The following is an 8,898-nucleotide window of genomic DNA, read 5'->3' as shown; positions in this document are numbered from 1 at the left end:
CTATATTTTGATGATAATACTTTTCTACTTTTACTTGAGGAACATTTTGAATGCAGGGCTTTTACTGTAACAGAGTATTCCTCCACTCTGGAACTTCTACTTTTACTCAAGTACAAGACCTGAGTACTTATACTATTACTCAAGTACAAGATCTGAGTACTTCTACTTTTACTCAAGTACAAGACCTGAGTACTTCTACTTTTACTGTCGCTACTTTAACTATATTTTGATGATAATACTTTTGTACTTTTATTTGAGGAACATTTTGATTGCAGGATTGTTCCTACACTGGTACTTCTACTTTGACTCAAACCTGAGTACTTCTACTTTTACTCAAGTACAATATTTGTGTACTTCTACTTTTACTCAAGTACAAGATCTGAGTACTTCTACTTTTACTCAAGTACAAGATCTGAGTACTTCTACTTGTACTCTAGTACAATATCTGAGTACTTCTACTTGTACTCTAGTACAAGATCTGAGTGCTTCTACTTTTACTCAAGTACAAGATCTATACTTATACCACCTGTTTCATAGCCTATGAAAAAAACTATTGGAAAACTAAGGCTATAGCTAACGTTAGCAGATAGTGATAATGTATGCTAGTTAGCCAGCTCAACGATAATATTGCGACAGAAACAGTTTTCAGTGCACATCACGCTCTGCCGCTCCGACAGGGAGTCCTGCTCTGAACACCTGAACGGCCCGTTCTAACAGCAGTTCACCAGCGGTCCAGTCTGTGCCACAGTGACTCCGGACCACAGTTAATATTAACAAACGCACCCATAGGTAATGTAGCTGAGCACTGAAGCTAGACCATCATCGCGGCCGCAGATTACTCCGGGTCCCAGACCCCCCCCATACCCCAAAAATATTTGTATTGCAGATCTACATGAATCACACACACAACCTATTTTGGATTCAAAACGGCGAATTTCGCGGAAGGGGACAAGTTTGCATCCCTGCATTGGTGGCTTCAACGACTTGTTCCACACTCCAAAGAACAGCGCATTTTCGCAAAAGCTTTCCCATCCGGCTTTGATCTGGTCAGTGAAGTTCTTGTTGCCTGCCTCTAGAATTCGGCTCATCTCGTCCAAAACCTGAGTGTAAAAATCAATAGAACTTTGATACAGAGAAAACAGCAAACAGATGTTAGATGTCTAAATAATTAACAAGAGATTTACCTTTTAAGAGTGACACAGTTGTGTCATCAAATCTATCCATCTCACCATGAAGAAGCATTCTGTAATTTACAGGAAAAGACGGCCACTGTCATTTTAAAAGTCAACTCCAAAAAAAATCACATTAAAAAGGCATCAGACACTAAATTGTAAAATTGCTGTGATTCACTATGAACTAGCTAGGTCGACGTTAGCTAGTCTACCACCACCCTTTGCGTTTTTAACTAACTGCTAGCTTTTAACAGATACAATTACTGAATACCAAAAGAAAACGTATGATATTAACGTCAGCTAATTTTGTGTTCCTTACAGACAGTTTATTTATCTGAGAGTAGTTAACGTTAGCTAGCTTAATTTTTACATACCCCATTAGTGAGGTTAAGGTTACCCATGAAACATGAAATGTATGTGAAACAACACAAACTACCATTGATCTCATTCTGACCTCTGACAAGTCCAGGATCTCCAGTAAAGGGGTTATAGCATGCGGTTTAAGTGATCATTATATGATATTCTGTACCCGCAAAAAGCTAAAAACAAAGGGCTGGCTGTCACAAAACAGTCATATCTAGAGACCTCAAAAACTACTCTAGCGAGGCCTTTAACCTAGAACTGGAGAGCCTGGACTGGTCAGATGAGCTCAGTGGTACACAAGTTGAAGAAACATGGCTTGGTTTCAAAAACAAATTCTCTGCAATACTCAATGATTTGGCCCCCCTAAGAACAACCAGGGTAAAAAATCGCGCTGAGCCACGGATGCACTCCGGCATACTGACCGCCATGAAAACCAGAGACAAAAAATGCTCTGAGTTTCATAAAAGTCAGTCAATGCTTTCCAAAAGCACGAGCAGTGAACTCCAGGCCCACGTGACTGAACTAAAAATTGAAAGAAACAGACTAAGAAATGACATAAGCTCCATGATCAAAACTGCCAAAAAGAATTTCATCAATGTCAAAACTGAGGAAAACAAAAATAAACCCCGTGAACTTTGGAAATTACTCAATAACCAGCTTGGCTGCAGTAAAAAACTCAAAACGAGATTTTCTAACTTAAACATAAAGACAGATAACAGGCTCATCACAGACAAACTGGATGTGGCCAAGTACTTGAACATTTTTTTCACAAACATAGCCACAACTCTTGTAAATAAATTACCCTCCCACTCAGGGCTTTTTGGAGTAGACCTACTACAAAAACCTAGGGGTACGCAAAGATGATTTCAGTCTAGCAAGGGTAACAACAGCAGAGGTACTCATTAAACTGAGCGCCCTCCAACCTAACAAGGCCACTGGCCACGACAATATCCCCTCCAAATTCCTCAGAGACAAAGCAACCGCCATCTCACCAGTCATAGCTCATATAATTAACCTCTCCATAAAACAGGGAAAAGTACCCAAAGACTTCAAAATTGCAAGAGTAACCCCCCTGCACAAAAAGGGCAGCAAATTGGACCCAGGCAACTACCGCCCTGTTTCTATACTTACCTCCATCTCGAAAGTCATGGAAAAAATAGTATATGAACATGTCGAAAAGTACCTTGCGGAAAAGAAACTAATCTATGAATTTCAATCTGGCTTTAGAACATCCCACTCCACTGACACATGCCTTCTTTATTTGAGCGACCACATCAAACAAGAGGTGGACGAGGGCAAGTACTGCGGCATGGTGATGCTGGACCTACAAAAGGCTTTCGACACTGTCAATCACCCCATTCTGATTGACAAGCTAAAAGCAATTGGTTTTGATAAACTATCGGTGAGCTGGATGCAATCCTACCTGGAGGGGAGAGAACAGATGGTGGAGGTAAACGGTACTCTGTCCCCCCCCCCTCCCAGTGAGCTGTGGTGTTCCACAAGGAAGCATATTAGGTCCGTTACTGTTCCTAATTTATGCAAACGACATGTCATCAGCATGTGACTGCAACTTGTTCCTGTTCGCGGACGACTCAGCCCTGCTGGTCTCTGACAGGAGCAGATTGCAGGTTGAAAAAACCCTCAGCTCCGAGCTCGGCAGAATATGCACCTGGCTCGCCGATAATACATTATCATTACACCTGGGTAAAACAGAGTCCATTCTCTTCGGTTCGAAACATAATCTCAGCAAATCCGACGACTTCTCAGTTGCAGTGGGTGATATTTTTGTCACAAGTAAGAAGGAAATTACATACCTAGGATCTATTCTTGAGGCAAACCTCTCCTGTGACAAAATGGCATCCAATGTAATAAAAAAAGTAAATCAAAGAACTAGATTCCTATACCGGATCTCCTCTCTGGTAAACAAAAACACCCTGAAAACTCTGGCAGGAGCACTTATTCAAGGTTACTATGACTATTCTTGCACGTCATGGTACCATAGCACCTCCAAGGCGCTAAAAATAAAACTTCAAACATCGCAAAAATAAACTGGTCAGACTACTGCTTGACCTTTCATCTAGAACCCACCTCACCTCTGCCCACTTTGACAACCTAGGATGGCTTAGAGTAGACGACAGAGTACAGCTACTTGCAATGGGCCTGGTCTACAAGATCCACTACACGTCTATGGTACCCATGTACATGTCAAAATTCTTCCCAAAGGTCAAGGAATACCATGATCATAACACCAGAGGGAGCTCCACAAATCATGTGAAACCCAGATTTGGCACAAAAAAGGGGGAATACACGTTTCGCAATTATGCCACATCAAGGTGGAACGCTCTTCCCACAACTGTAATGGAAAGTAAAACTACACTTACCTTCAAAACCTCTCGTAAAGAGCACCTTCGGGGGAGAGCATTGCAAAACTGGCCCCGGTAATGGTACAAATCTCAACCTGTCGTACAATGGACAGCTTCCCCCCCCCCCAATCTATGTATATACTCGCATTTTAGACTCTGTTACTAACTGTATATCTGTAGACTTGGTATGTCTTAAATGTCCGGTTAGGATGTATTAGAACGAAATCTAAAATGAAAATTGTAAATAATTAATCTGTATGTAAAAAACCACCTGTATGTAAATTGTAAATAAGCCATCTGTATGTCAAATATGTCTTAAATGATATGATGAATTGGAAATGGGGGACCCTGATGTAAACAAGACGAAAGTCTTTCTCTGGTCTGCATCCCCTTAACAATTGTATGTTTTGAGCTGTACTGTACTGTACCCAATATACAAGCTGTTAATACACTTTTCAATCAATCAATCAAGCTAGCAACACGTGCTTCGTAGTTAGCTAGCTATCTTAGCTAATTCAGCTAACAGTTAACCAATGAATTTACTACTACTTAATAAATTGAAAGCACTAATATGTTACATACGCCTATGGACTTGTATTCCTACGTTCAGTTACTAACGTTACCTTAACTGCACTTCTTGGTCGCTGTCCTGCCTGTCTCTGGTGAAGGTGAACCATGGGCATAGATATGTCTCATAATTATTTGTGTGAACATAAACATAATTTGTGTGTAAATATGTGATTTGTAAATGTAAAACACTATCCACAAATGCATTTAAAAGATTTGCAAACTCACAAATACATTTGCAAGTGTAAAACGGATCTGCAAATACGCTAAATATGTTCACAAATAAAAAAAGATCTGTGAATATCTCTTTAACATTTACACCTTTCGATCAGGCATTTCTGAATCCAGTTTGTATTTGTGGACCAAAAATGCACTTGCGGATCTCAAATCTCTGTTCACGGATATCAAATCTCTGTTCGCGGATCTCAAATCTCTGTTCGCGGATCGTCTGTTTACACACACGGAATTTTGAGACATATTTTCCGCCGGTCTCGGCTAAAATCTACTCGTGTCACTCGGTTATTTTCGGAAACCACGTGATGGCCTGCTGATGACGACATTTCCGCATGATTTCAAAGTAAGAGCATGATGGTTTGTTTAATGCTCTGTTTTTGTATTATAATGAACAGCGGAACGTTAGATGCATTCTTCATCACCATCATGTTATAGTGATACAGTTAGTTTGTGTTATTGGTTCAATATAGCATATATCGAGCACTTTCGTTGATGTTGAAGTGCAGGCTATACGCCACTTTCGGGTCCCGGGGGAACAGCTGGTAGCGAAACAGCCCAGATAAAACTCTGTATTCATTGTTTGTTGTGTATTCAGTCAAGCGGGTCGAAGTTACAAAGCACTTCACATCATATAAATGAAGGTGTAGTTTATTTGAATAAAGTTATTGTTTACAGACGTGGGTAAGATGTGACAACATCCGGAATGACCAGAAACCAAACCAGCCGTGAAGTATTTTCTGTATTTTTTAGAATATTAACTACAACGTTTAGAATGTGTTAAAGGAAAAGTGATGAAAGACAATATGAGGAGAAGAGGCGTGTTTAAGTATGTATTGAATGAACAATGCCTGAATCCTCTGTTTAAACGTAACAACGGACATTAAGATGTGGAGGGCCGGCCCGCAGGGAGGAGCCTACAGAAGCTATATAAGAGCAGCACCTGAGCGGTTCGGCCTCTTTTCTCTGCTAGCGAGGGCCAGAGACAGCTGCTTTTCTGTCGGACAATATCCTGTTTGTGACTGTACCGCGCCTTTTATTAATTAAAGTACCAATTTGAAAACATCTCAGAGACTCCATTTAGTCTCCTTTTTAAGCTTCTCTTTCCTGGACGCGAGAATAACCATCACAGTTAACAACTTCACATCTTATTAATCGGCCTAATTGTACCTTACCAGTGCAGTAATAAAGTAATCTGTAGAAAAGCACCGTATTTAGGTCAGGGTTATGGTGATGAAGAATGCATCTAACGTTCCACTGTTCATTATAATACAAAAACAGAGCATTAAACAAACCATCATGCTCATGACGGTCATGCGGAAATGTCGTCATCAGCAGGCCATCACGTGGTTTCCGAAAATAACCGAGTGACACGAGTAGATTTTAGCCGAGACCGGCGGAAAATATGTCTCAAAATTCCGTGTGTGTAAAAAGACGATCCGCGAACAGAGATTTGAGATCCGTGAACAGAGATTTGAGATCCGTGAACAGAGATTTGAGATCCGCAAGTGCATTTTTGGTCCACAAATACAAAATGGATTCACAAATGCCTGATCAAAAGGTGTAAATGTTAAAGAGATATTCACAGATATTTTTTTAATTTGTGAACATATTTAGCGTATTTGCAGATCCGTTTTACACTTGCAAATGTATTTGTGAGTTTGCAAATCTTTTAAATGCATTTGTGGATGTTGTTTTACATTTAAAAATCACATATTTACACACAAATTATTTGTATGTTCACACAAATAATTATGAGACATATCTATGCGCCCATAGTGAACTGACCAACGCGTTACATTCCGCTGGGGCTGCGGAGCTTGGCTTGTGGTGCGTTCAGGTGATCCTCGTGAAATAGGAAATTCCCCTTTTGCCATCATTTGGACACAAACAGCCATCCACTTGTAAACACTGAGGACTGAGGAGGATCTCTCGATGTAAATAATATAGTACTGGCAGTGGCGGCGCCAGAGTATTTGTGTTGGGTAATCTATGGTAGGGCTAACCCATACAGTGGTGGGGCTCAAGTCAGTATTTGCAATGTAATTACACACGATATATATCGCCCCCCTTGACAGTGAAACGCCAAGCGTGAGGCTTTTATTAGCTTTTATTAGTCTCCTTTTATCAGCTAAATTACATCGAGAGCAACAGGTGTGAGTTAAACAATACAATAGCCTATTCTGCTAATTACACGTTGTTACAACATGCTACGCAGCGGCAGAAACAAGAAAAGTTGGCATATAGAATTGACACGGAGAGGGAGAGAGAGAGAGGGAGGGAGAGAGAGACAGAGAGAAGAGGCTTCTCAATACTCAAATTTCCCCTCCTCGACTCCTCGGTCCTCCGTTAGTGACCCGGAAATGAATTTCAGCGCGCCATTTTGAAGGACATCTCATTTCTCTAAATGCACACCGAGGACCGAGGATCGAGCGTCGAGGAGGCTTTCTGGAGGACACTGATGGTTCCTCCACGGCTCCTCCACGGATGCATTTCCGGGAACGGTGGAGGCGTGACGCACGGCTGGACTTATCTCAGCCAATGACAGCTATGCATGCATCCCCTGGATATTATTTTAGAAACTGCTTTCATCGGTCGCGATGTTTCCAGAGAGACCAGCTGTAAGGTCCATGCAGAAAGCAGAGCAGTGTGTATCATATATATCACTCAGTATAACAGGCCTACTCTCTTTATTTGTTTTAGTTTAGTAGATATCTACAAACAAAGAGTCGATATTTTTCTAAGACCATTGCTTCACATAATAAAATACACAACGGCTTATGCTTTAGGAGCTGTAGGTGTGTGTGGTACAGTGTGTAGGTGTGTGTTGTACAGTGCGTAAATGCGGCGGACAGACGGGTCTCAGTTGGTTTGGTGTCCTCTGCTTACTTGTAATACTTGTAAATACAACTTTTGGCCCGTAATTTAAATTCCTCATTTCAGCGACCAGAGAGAGGGGGGGATATATCCAGTCTCTGATTGTGTTATTATGAGAGTGCTCTCATACTTTAAATTGTATATATTTATTGTATATATTTATATAAATATATTTGTGTGTGTGTGTCCGCATCTGTAGCCTGTTATTGTCTCATTATACCGCACTCTCAATGAATTCAAAGTAAATATGTGGGGGAACAATGTTCAGCTGATCTAACAGAGATACAGCGCTATGACAAAACACTCGACAGCTGATGCAGCTGTTGCCACGTAATAATGAACGGACGTCGCTTTAATATGACCGCTCAGAGGAGAGGAGTTCTCATTTCTTTAAACGTCTGCTGCATCCCCTCCTCTTATCTTAACGATATTTTGAGGGGAAAGTGTGGTAGCACAAGCAGGCTATGTTGCTGTCACTGCCAGGGCAGTCACGTCCGTAGTATAGTTGCGCTGCGCTGTCATGTTCTTCTATGGGACAGACAGAAGCGATTGCGTTATTGAATGGTAAATATATATATTAAAAAAACACACACACCCAAGTACTTTTTCAGCTGTAATTGCATTATTGCATACTTTTTATTGACAGTTTTGCATTTGGAGAGGCAGGGTGACAACGGAAAGCTTGGTAGCCTATTACTTATGGCGCGTTTCCACTGCAGCGGGGTAGCCCCGTTTAAGCGTCCCTAAGCGTCCTCGCTCTGGCCTCGGGCTGCCTCGCTGGCCGGCCCAGGCCGTGGCGCATTTCCATTACAGTTTAGGACCTGGGGTAGCAACGCAGTGTAAGCGGGGCGATCAGCTTTGTTTTTGTTCACATTTCGAGTTGTTCCGTCGAGCTCCCACTGGATTTGATCAACCCCAATGAGATGTAGGAACGTCGTCACCTCCTCGGTCGACTACGGTGTGCTTTTCTTATTAGACGTAGCCATTGTTGTAGCTCCTCCGTTTACAAAATGCTGTTTATAAAAATGCTGCAAGCTTGCTTCTAGATATATATGCGACGCTAGGGATGAACTCGCACGCAATCTTGTGACGATTCTCTCTGACCAATCAGCAGTCGAGAGTGTTGACGTCACTAGTTCAGCCCTGGCCCTGGTCTGAGGGAACCACGATTTTATGAGGCCGGAAAAAGAGGGAAAAAGTACCCGCTGGCCGGTACTAGGCTATATGGAAACGCCACCAAAAACCGGCCTGGCCGCTTGAGGACGGTTAAGGACGCTTAAACGGGGCTACCCGCTGCAGTGGAAACGCGCCATTAGATACGTTTT

At 41.8% G+C, this 8,898-nt stretch overlaps 1 long non-coding RNA gene across 1 annotated transcript; it reads right to left on the bottom strand.

Annotated features, from left to right (window-relative positions):
• Positions 1-655: 655 nt before the first annotated feature.
• On the bottom strand, positions 656-4,748 carry LOC117539682. Its single transcript, XR_004568054.1, has 3 exons — positions 4,522-4,748; positions 1,185-1,243; positions 656-1,100 (listed from the first exon to the last, which is right to left on the bottom strand). It is a non-coding gene; the product is annotated as an uncharacterized LOC117539682 (long non-coding RNA).
• Between the last annotated feature and the right edge of the window lie 4,150 nt (positions 4,749-8,898).

The sequence above is a fragment of the Gymnodraco acuticeps genome, unplaced genomic scaffold (genome assembly GCF_902827175.1).
Source record: "Gymnodraco acuticeps unplaced genomic scaffold, fGymAcu1.1, whole genome shotgun sequence".
Lineage (NCBI taxonomy): Eukaryota > Metazoa > Chordata > Actinopteri > Perciformes > Bathydraconidae > Gymnodraco > Gymnodraco acuticeps.
The sequence above is the reverse complement of the archived record's forward strand: the minus strand, read 5'-3'. Positions and strand labels throughout refer to the sequence as shown.